This window comes from Microcaecilia unicolor, unplaced genomic scaffold (genome assembly GCF_901765095.1).
Source record: "Microcaecilia unicolor unplaced genomic scaffold, aMicUni1.1, whole genome shotgun sequence".
NCBI lineage: Eukaryota > Metazoa > Chordata > Amphibia > Gymnophiona > Siphonopidae > Microcaecilia > Microcaecilia unicolor.
In genome coordinates this window covers 74789-83987 of record NW_021963514.1, presented here as the reverse complement: position 1 = coordinate 83987, position 9199 = coordinate 74789, and the positions used below count along the sequence as shown (strand labels likewise).

General features: G+C 45.2%; 1 pseudogene; it reads right to left on the bottom strand.

Annotated features, from left to right (window-relative positions):
• Positions 1 to 7792: 7792 nt before the first annotated feature.
• On the bottom strand, positions 7793 to 8365 carry LOC115459375 (annotated as a pseudogene).
• Positions 8366 to 9199: the final 834 nt, after the last annotated feature.

Here is a 9199-nt window from a genome sequence, read left to right as displayed (position 1 = left end):
CAATGCCTGATGGCTGCCTGCAGTGCCGCACTTGCTTTTTAAAAACATTTTTGCTTGTTTAAATTATCTCTTTCGTTTTTGTAGCGGCCGCTACTGCTCAACAGGAGAAGCATCAATGGCCGGAAATGGGAGCTGGCACCGCGTGTTTCATGGGAGACTTGGCAGGTCTGTGTTGGGTGGGCAGGCCTGGATGGAACGAAGGGGATAGAGAGAGAGAGATACTGAATGGAAGAATTGGGAGAGGGGGGTAGACGGATGGAAGGATGGGGAGAGAAAGAGGGAAAACAAATGGAAGGATGAGGAGGGAAAGACACGATGGAAGGATGGGGAGAGAAAGGGGGAGGTGGATGAATGGATGCAGAGAGAAAGGGGAGAGATTGGTAGGATGTGGAGAGAGAAGGGACACTGAACAGAAAAGGGTAGAGAGAGAGAGACACTGGATAGAAGGAGGGGGGAAGAGACATTAGATGGAAGGATCAGGAGCGAGGGTAGATGGGTGGAAGGATGGGGAGAGAAAGAGGGAAGACGCTGGATGGAAGGGTAGGGAGAAAGAGGAGACACTTGATGGAAGGATGCAGAAAGAAAGAGGGGAGACATTGGAAGGATGGGGAGAGAAAGAGGAGAGCTGCTGGATGGAAAAGGGGAGTAGAGAAAGACTGGAGAATAAGAGGAAGGGGCATGGGGAGAACAAGGGTGAGAAAAAGATGAAAAGCCATAGGTAGATGAAGGAAAAAGAAGGAAATTAAAGAATGGATAGTAAGAATGAATTAAATCTGGACTGAGAGAGAGGCTGAAAAATATTGAAGAAAGTAAAGAAAAAGGAGAGAAAAATGACAAATGGCGCAGAAGAGTTTAAGAGTTAAATGAAAATGAAGGAAAGTAGAATCTAGAGACTGGGAGCAACATGATGAGAAAAAGTAAATGGCCATACAACAAAGGTAAAGAAAATAATTTTATTTTTAATTTAGGATCAAGTAATATGGTACCTGTGTTAATAACGTTTCAGAGATCAATACTTCCTTAGGTCAGGAGAGGATACCACAACAGCATTATACTGACCTGAGGCAGGAGGTTTTGGCCTCTGAAAGCTCATTGAAAAGGGTGTTAGGCTATTAAATAAATTATTTTCTGAAACCTGATGTACTGAAAAGCAGCACTTTACCCCTGTGTGACAAATGCATCTGATTAGTGTAACTAAATTTTGCTGGGGGAGGGGGGTAGAGAGAAAATTTTGTACCCACCCACTTTGGGTTCAGGCCCACCCAAAATTGGCAGTCTGGCTATGCCACTGTTTGAGATGCAATTATTTTTTCCTAGAATAATGCAGCTTGGAGCTCTTTTATAAAGTGGCGGTAAGCCCAACATGGGCTTACCACTCACTAAAAAAGGAAGTACCGCCAGGCTACTGCAGCAGCCCGGTGGTAGTTCCCACCCCCAGTGCACCGTCATATCTGGCGCTACAAAAGTTTTTATTTTTGTAGTGCCAGTGTGTACCTGGCGGTAATCGGGTAGTGCCGCGTGCTTCCCAGTGGGAGCCCTTACTGCCATCTCAATGGGCGATGGTAAAGGCTCCTCCCCAAAATGGCTACGCGGCAAGTGCAAGGGAAAACCACACAAAGGATGGAGGTGCGCTGGTTCCCTAAGTGAAAACAATCAGAGCAGAAAAGGAGAAGGGAGAGTTGGCTCTTCTCAAACACCGAAGGAGACGTGTAGATGGATAAGAGTCTTTATTACAAAACATCAAAATCAACTCGACACAGCAGCTTTGTTTCGACACCTAAGCGCCTGCCTCAGGAATCTTATGTTGTAATGCTGATAGTGAAAAGAGATATTCCAAAGCGCTTTGGCAGTCCACAAAGATTTTCTTCTTTGATTTTGGGTTATGTTGATACCCCTTTTGTATACAAAGTTTTGATAGGAATATCTCTTTCAATATGTAACCCATGGCACCTTAAACTAACATGCATTAAAGTAAAATAATGCACAATTTTGCAATTTAACACGTTAAGAAGCAAAAATTACGCATTATTCCCGTAATGCACATTAGTAACTACCTCCCTAAATGATTCATGAAATCTCTCATATGATGATTTACTCTAAGCAAAATCTGTCAAAACTTGTTCCATATGCTTCTTGGGAGGGAACAGGGTGTACTTACTACTGCACTCTGCTGGCTTTACCTTCTGCCCTCTTGCCCCTAGCACTGTGCTGCTAAATCTGCCTTCTTTTACCCCATGTGGAAAATGAAAGCAGACACTTTGTCTTTCAGCATTTCACTGAACCTAACTCTATAGCTGCTACTCTCCTCTTAAAAATTATCTTTATCTTGGCTGATGGACTACAGAGTTTCTAGGTCTCAAGTCTCTGATTATTACTGGTTCTAGCCCTAGGTCTCTCTGGAAGTTGAACTATTTTTGCTCATTTTCTTGTCTCAGTCCCAAGCCTACTCCTTGCAACCATTGGTATAACTGAATGAGAGAGCAATAGATCACTCTCAGTATCTCTATATTGTGTAATATCTAGGGACTTTCGTGTTGTGTGCAACACAGTAACAATGCTACACCCAGTACTAATATAAAGAAAGTAGACAGACACTGCAGAGCCAGTCACTTTTCAGTCCTGATGGGCCCAAAGGGCTTGAAAGAGTTTTAAAAGTCATTTTCTCAGACATACACTCACACTGAGTATGCCTGTCATAGCCCTGTGTACGCCTTCCCTCTACAAGTTTGCTATTTTTCACACCTTTTCATTTCTTCGAACTCTGTAGCTTTCACTTCCTTAAAACAGACATCTCCTCCATATGAAATCAAGCAGAGAAATGTGTGCAAAATGGTGCTTGCTTGAGATAAATGACGACATTATCAGTCATGGGATTTAGAAGTATTTAGTCTGGAACAGGCTCGTTTAGTTGCTTTCATAAAGTTTCATCCTGACAGGTCAAGTGGCTCCTTCTTCTTTCTTGTCCCTCCCAAATGTGTCTCAGCTCTAAGTATAAGCCAAAATAAATGCTGTATTCCTGGCTATAATGGCTCCAAAAATGAATGATTTCCAGTTCATTCAAGACCAGTACCCATTTGGTTTGTTGTAAGGGAACTGAACTGAAAATGACTCTATTTGTCATGTTTTCCATCCATTTCTAAATAAATGCACATTCGTAATAATTATACAGATCAAAATGTTCACTTGAATCAGGTTTTTGCCATTCAATTAAACAATAACCCTAGAAACATCCTGCATACTCCAACAACCAGAGTATATTTACATGGGAAATGTGTTTGTCTTTCAATGAACTTGCTCATTTTGTATACTGAGGGCAGTGTGTATACCAGCCAACAAATTCTCAAGTTTTTGTCTTGGCAACTTCACACTATGGGATTTCAAGAGTGCCTACAATCATAGCCGGCTTGCCAGGAAATTTATGATGTGTATGAAACTTGTTTTAAAGTGTTTACATGATATATTGGCATCATAAAGTTTAGAAAGAGAAGACCACACTAATAAAAAGCAAGGGCTGTCATTTAGAATGAAAAACTCATTGATTTAAAAGCTGTGCTCTGTTATTGGGGCCATCATGTACAAAGTCAATTAATCAAAATGCGGAAGAAGCGGACATGCAAAAGTGAAAACTTTTACCTTGATAACACCAGGCCTGGATCTCTTGGTAAAGCTTTAGACTTTGAAATGTGTATTGACTGATTCAACCTGGTAGCATGCTGCCAAGATTCAAATATGCAAATAATTGGATTTGACTATTCACTGCAGTGCACAATTATTCTATCAAAGAGAGGAGGACGAGTGGCCTAATGGTTACTGTAGCAGGTCTTGAGCCTGGTAAACTGGGTTTGATTCTCACTGCATCTCCTTGTGACCTTGAGCAAGTCACTTAATCCTTCATTGCCCCAGGTACAATGAGCCCTCTAGGGACAGAGAAAGTACCTGCATAGAGGGGCATAGCCAGATCTCACAGTGGGAGGGGGCCAGAGCCCAAGGTGGGGGGGGGGGCAATTTTGGTCTGCTGTTCCACTGCTACCCCCCCCCACACTACCTCACCACCCTGCCACTCCCCACCAACTGCTACAGCAAATACCATGGCTGGCAGGGGTCCCCAACCCTCACCAGTTGAAGCCTTCTCCAGCACTGCCATGTTGCCTGCCCTGCTCTCTCTTCCCCCTCACATCCTGTACACTCCTTTTAGTGACACTCAATTTCACTAAAAGGAGCATGTAGGACATGAGGGGGAAGAAAGAGCAGGGCAGGCAACGCAGCGGCACTGGAGAAGGCTTCAGCTGGTGGGGGTTGGGGACCCCCGCCAGCAAAACCAGGGGCCCAGAGAAAATTTGAGGGTGTCCAAGCCTCCATGGCCCCATGTAGCTACGCCACTGGTACAGCACTGCATACATCTAGTAGCACTATAGAAATGAGTAGTAGTAGTAAACCTTCTGGCAGTTAGAGGGCTTGAATACATTTGCCAAAAATATTTCATTTCACCATTTTCTATCCTACTTCCAGTTTGGGTGTGGAGTCTGTGTGGTGGAGAGTAATAATTATTCTAAATATTTCAAGGTCACTGTTGCCTATTTCTTCTTTTTTTGTTGTTGAAACAAGAGTGGTGAGGGGTGCTAAAGGAGCAGTTGAAGAGTCAGTTGGCTCTAAACTACTCTGAAATAGGTGCTATGGATTCTGGGTTTATGTTCCTTCTCTGTTCATGGCTTTTGATGCACTGTCGAGATCTAGTGGTTCTAGATGAGAAGGAAGCTTCCTTTCTTTAGAACTCCCTCCCCTCTTGCCTGTTTTCTTTTCTATACTTCCAGCTCCTGCTTCTCCCCTTTTACCTGTGCCTTAAGTGCAAAAGCCCTGCGGTAGCTGTTGGGGGCATGTCCAGTGTAACCCGGACCTACTATCCTAGGTTAGGGGGGGCTCAACAGACTGGTCACACTTATTTAGGTCCCGGTCCTCTTAGCTCATTCAGTCAGGAACCACATGACACTCAGAGGATAAAAATAACTGGAACATTTATTGAACTGGATAACTGATGATTTTCACTGCATTAAGCTTAATACAGTCCAGGTTTTAACTCACAATTTCTTTCCATGATGATCACAAGCAATAGTCTTTCTGGGTTAACACATGTGCAAACCCCTTATGCCTGTCCTATGGCCTAATTAAATCCCAGAGTGGATTTCACTCTCCCAATGTACTTCAATATCACTCAGGCTAGACTCCTTTCTTCGGGCTGCCACTCCAAAGGTTTTGCCTCAGCCATGGGTAGACTGCATACCACCCAAGCCCCGGTAATGCCTGGACTCCCCAATCCGCTGAGTTTCTGGCTCCTCAAATGGCTGATGCAATGTAACAGCTTACTGTTTGTGAATCCAATCCACTGGGTTTGGCACTACAGGACCCCCCTCCCTTTATGGCAACGGGTCACCTGGCAGGGAGCTATAGGTAGCTCAGACCTCAGGCAACCAAGGACAATCTTTTCCCCCTAAACTTCCCTTTTATAACCTGTCAGCTCCTCCCAGGTCCTCCAGTCAGTCCCCTAGTGACTAACTACCCAAGGCTCACTCTATCATAAATCTTAAACAAACCAAAGGTTACACCTAGCCAGTGGCGTTCCTAGGGCGGCTGACACCCGGGGCGGATCGCCGATGCGCCCCCCCCCCTGGCAAAATGACACCCCCCCGGGTGCATTTTTACTTGCTGGGGGGGGTGCCGCGCGCCTGTCGGCTTCGCTCGTTCCATGCTCCCTCTGCCCCGGAGCAGGAAGTAACCTGTTCCGGGGCAGAGGGAGCACGGAACGAGCGGCGCCGACAGGCGCGTGGCACCCCCTCCCCAGCGGCAGGCACCCGGGCGGACCGCACCCACTGCCTCCCCCCTAGGAACGCCACTGCACCTAGCATTCCCTTTCCAGTTTCCACACGGACATGTGCTTCATTTTCACGCACTATATGAAACATGTTTACTAAGGTGCGGTAAGCAGTAAGTGTGGATTTTAGTGCACCCTAACCATAAGTGCTGGCCCATACTAATGCCTAGAATGTGCTAAAAGAGCCTGTGCAGTAAACATCCGTCTCTAGTGCTTTATTCTCCTCTTCTACCTTCCAGTAGCTCTCTGCAGCCTTCTGTCAGTGCTGACTAAAAGTAGCTTTGATAGGCAAGCTATTCTATTATCTATAGGGGCTGGTGTTTGATAAGCAATATAGCTACTGTCGCTTTATCAGTTTTCTGCTGTCCCCCTGGAAGGCTACCTAGAGTAAGAGACTCTAGCTGCTATGTCTGTCACTCTTTTGCTTTCAGGATGTCTAGGCAGGTGACTGCATACACCAGTGGTTCCCAAACCTGGTTTTCCAGATGTCCACAATGAATATTTATGAGAGAGATTTGCATGCAGTGAAGTGAATGCAAATCTTTATCATAATGGACATAGGTGCTTTAAGCTATAGCATGCACAGCAAACATTTAATACCTGGTCTGAGGGATGTGTTAAATGTTAGGTTTACTAAGCACGTGTTATATAGTTTGTAAGAAAAACACTTTATGTTATTTACATGGCACATGTTACAGCTTTATTTGCATGTGCAGAGACACTAATTTTAATGCATGAGACTGATGCTATGAAAGCCTCTGGAGTTGAGTGTAACATAGAAAGGGGTGACTGAATTCCGATTAACAGGAACTGATTCATTGCAAAATGTTTCAAATATTCTGTAATCCAAAACTGACAATTTTGCTGCACAGTTTTCATCTTGTTTTGGGGTAGTTTTAGGCATGTAGGCTATAGGGAGGTTAGGTTAAATTAGGCTTTGTTTCCTAGCTGTCCATACCAGGCCTGAACTGTGTTTTTAGAAGAATTAAGCTATCAGCTTTATTGATCCAGGCTGGCACGCCAATGAGCATTGCAATGTGGAGCTGGACTGTTTACTCTAGGTGAGATCATGGGACAGAAGGACCGTGGTGCTAGGTAGCAGGGTCATGATGATCTTGTAAAAATATGCCCGCCCATGAAGGTGGTCAGAGATTAGGTCTGGATCAATGTGTCCTCCTTTTTCTGGAGCCATATGGTAACTCAACTTTAGCATCTCCTGCTTCCCTTTGCTCTTTTAGCCTCCCTCCAGCACCTCTCCCTTTTCTCTTCAATCCCTTACTCTAGTGCTGTACTTCTCAACCCAGTCCTTGGGCATACCCAGCCAGTCAGGTTTACAGGATATCCACACTGAATATGCATAAGATAGGTTTGCATATAATGGAGGTAGTGCATGCATAGGTGGTCGGTGGCCCAACTGTTGGGGAGGCAAAAGGGGGCGGGGTTAGGGGTGGGGCAAGGGGTGGAGCTTAAATCCATAATTGTCTGATAACACAGAAAAAAATAAATAAATAAAAATAAAAGTCACAATACCTTTCATTAAATTTAGATATTAGATATGTATCATATGTCAAAGAACAAATTGGTTGCTCAACTGCAAAACACTATGCACAACTTTGTGCAAAAACACACTCAGAACCTTACTGTACCATAAATATTACACTGGGCAGAACCTAATACACCAATATACCACCCATACGGAAAATGCAGACCATCAACAATATGAAACAAGGGATCATATCATCACAATTCTCATGTAGAGCCACAAAACACCCTAATTCATGTTTAATGTGGGATAAAATGCCATAAATCAGTAAATAAATATAAACTTTGAATGTTGAGCACCTGATTCTCAAAGTGGACATATTCCAAACACTATAATGAAAATAAAATGATCTTTTCTACCTTTGTCTGATCATGCTGGCCCACTGTAACATCTTCCAAGATCAGGATGTTCTCCTTGTTGGTCTGGATAGCCTGTGTTGTCCAATTAAGAGAGCCCGAGATGAGGACAGTTTTGTCAACCACTGCAAATTTGTGATGCATGTACCCCGTGTGCTGCTCATGCCGCACTGCGATACCTGCTTTCCGCAACACTCTGACCTGCGAGCCTTTCACTGCCATGTAATCGGAGTCGGTGATGAGGCGGACCCGCACGCCCCGCAGGTGCAGCAGCAGCACGGTCCGCACCAGCTGCGGGTTGGAGAAGGAGAAGATGCAGAGCTCGAGGCTGCGGCGGGCCGACAACAGGCGCAGCATGAGGCAGCTCAGCGAGCTCTCGGTGTGCGGCAGGCCGCAGGCACAGCGCAGGGGCTGGCTTGGCCGCAGCAGCGCTTCGGTGCACGTGGGTGGCGCCGGGAAGAAGAGCACTTCGGATGCCGAGCGCTGCTCTTGCCGCCACTGCAGTACAAACAGCAGGAACCGAGTGACACTCTCCAGCCCCGGCGCCAGCAGCAGCGACGCCAGGCCCAGCGCCTTTCACGAGGCCGCAGTAGCCCACATGATCAAGATTGGGCTGGGGAAGCTTAGCCTCCCCAAGCCTCTTATACGGGGCTATGAGTGCATGCAAATTTATCTCATGCATATTCATTGTGGGTATCCTGAAAACCTGGCTGGTTAGGTGTTTCCCAAGGATTGGGTTGAGAACCTCTGCTCTAGTGCAACCTCACTCAGCACTTTTTCTCCTGGGCTAAGACTGGTACAGGAAGCAAGACCAAAGAATGTCAGTAGGAAATAGTGAGACAAGGGAAGGCAGAGAATAGCACGATTGGCTTAACTATTAGGCCAGGGGTTCTCAACACACTATGCCAGTCAGTTTTCAAGATATCGCAATGAATACGCATGAGATAAATTTACATGCACTGCCTTCATTGTATGCAAATCTATCTCATAAATATTCATTTTGGATATCCTGAAAATCTGAATAGCTGAGTATGTCCTGAGGACTGGGTTGAGAGCCCTTGTATTAATCAGACTCGGGAGTCATCACGGGTGGCATTTACTAGGCCAGTGCTTCTCAACCTGAACCTCAGGGTACACCCAGCCAAGCAGGTTTTCAGGATATCCACAGTGCGTATGCATGAGATAGATTTGCATGCACTGCTTCCTTGGTATGCAAGTATGTTAAACATATTCATTGTGGATATCCTGAAAACCTGACTGGCAGGGTATGCCCCGGGACTGGGTTGAGAACCACCATTCTAGGCGTCAGCAGAGAACAGCTGCAGTCAAAGTAAAACAATACGTTGTGATAGCCAAAGAACCATCAGTACATATTTTTATCTGTGTGGGCAATTTTCAGATAGTTTATTTACAATATCCATATATCTAGATAGA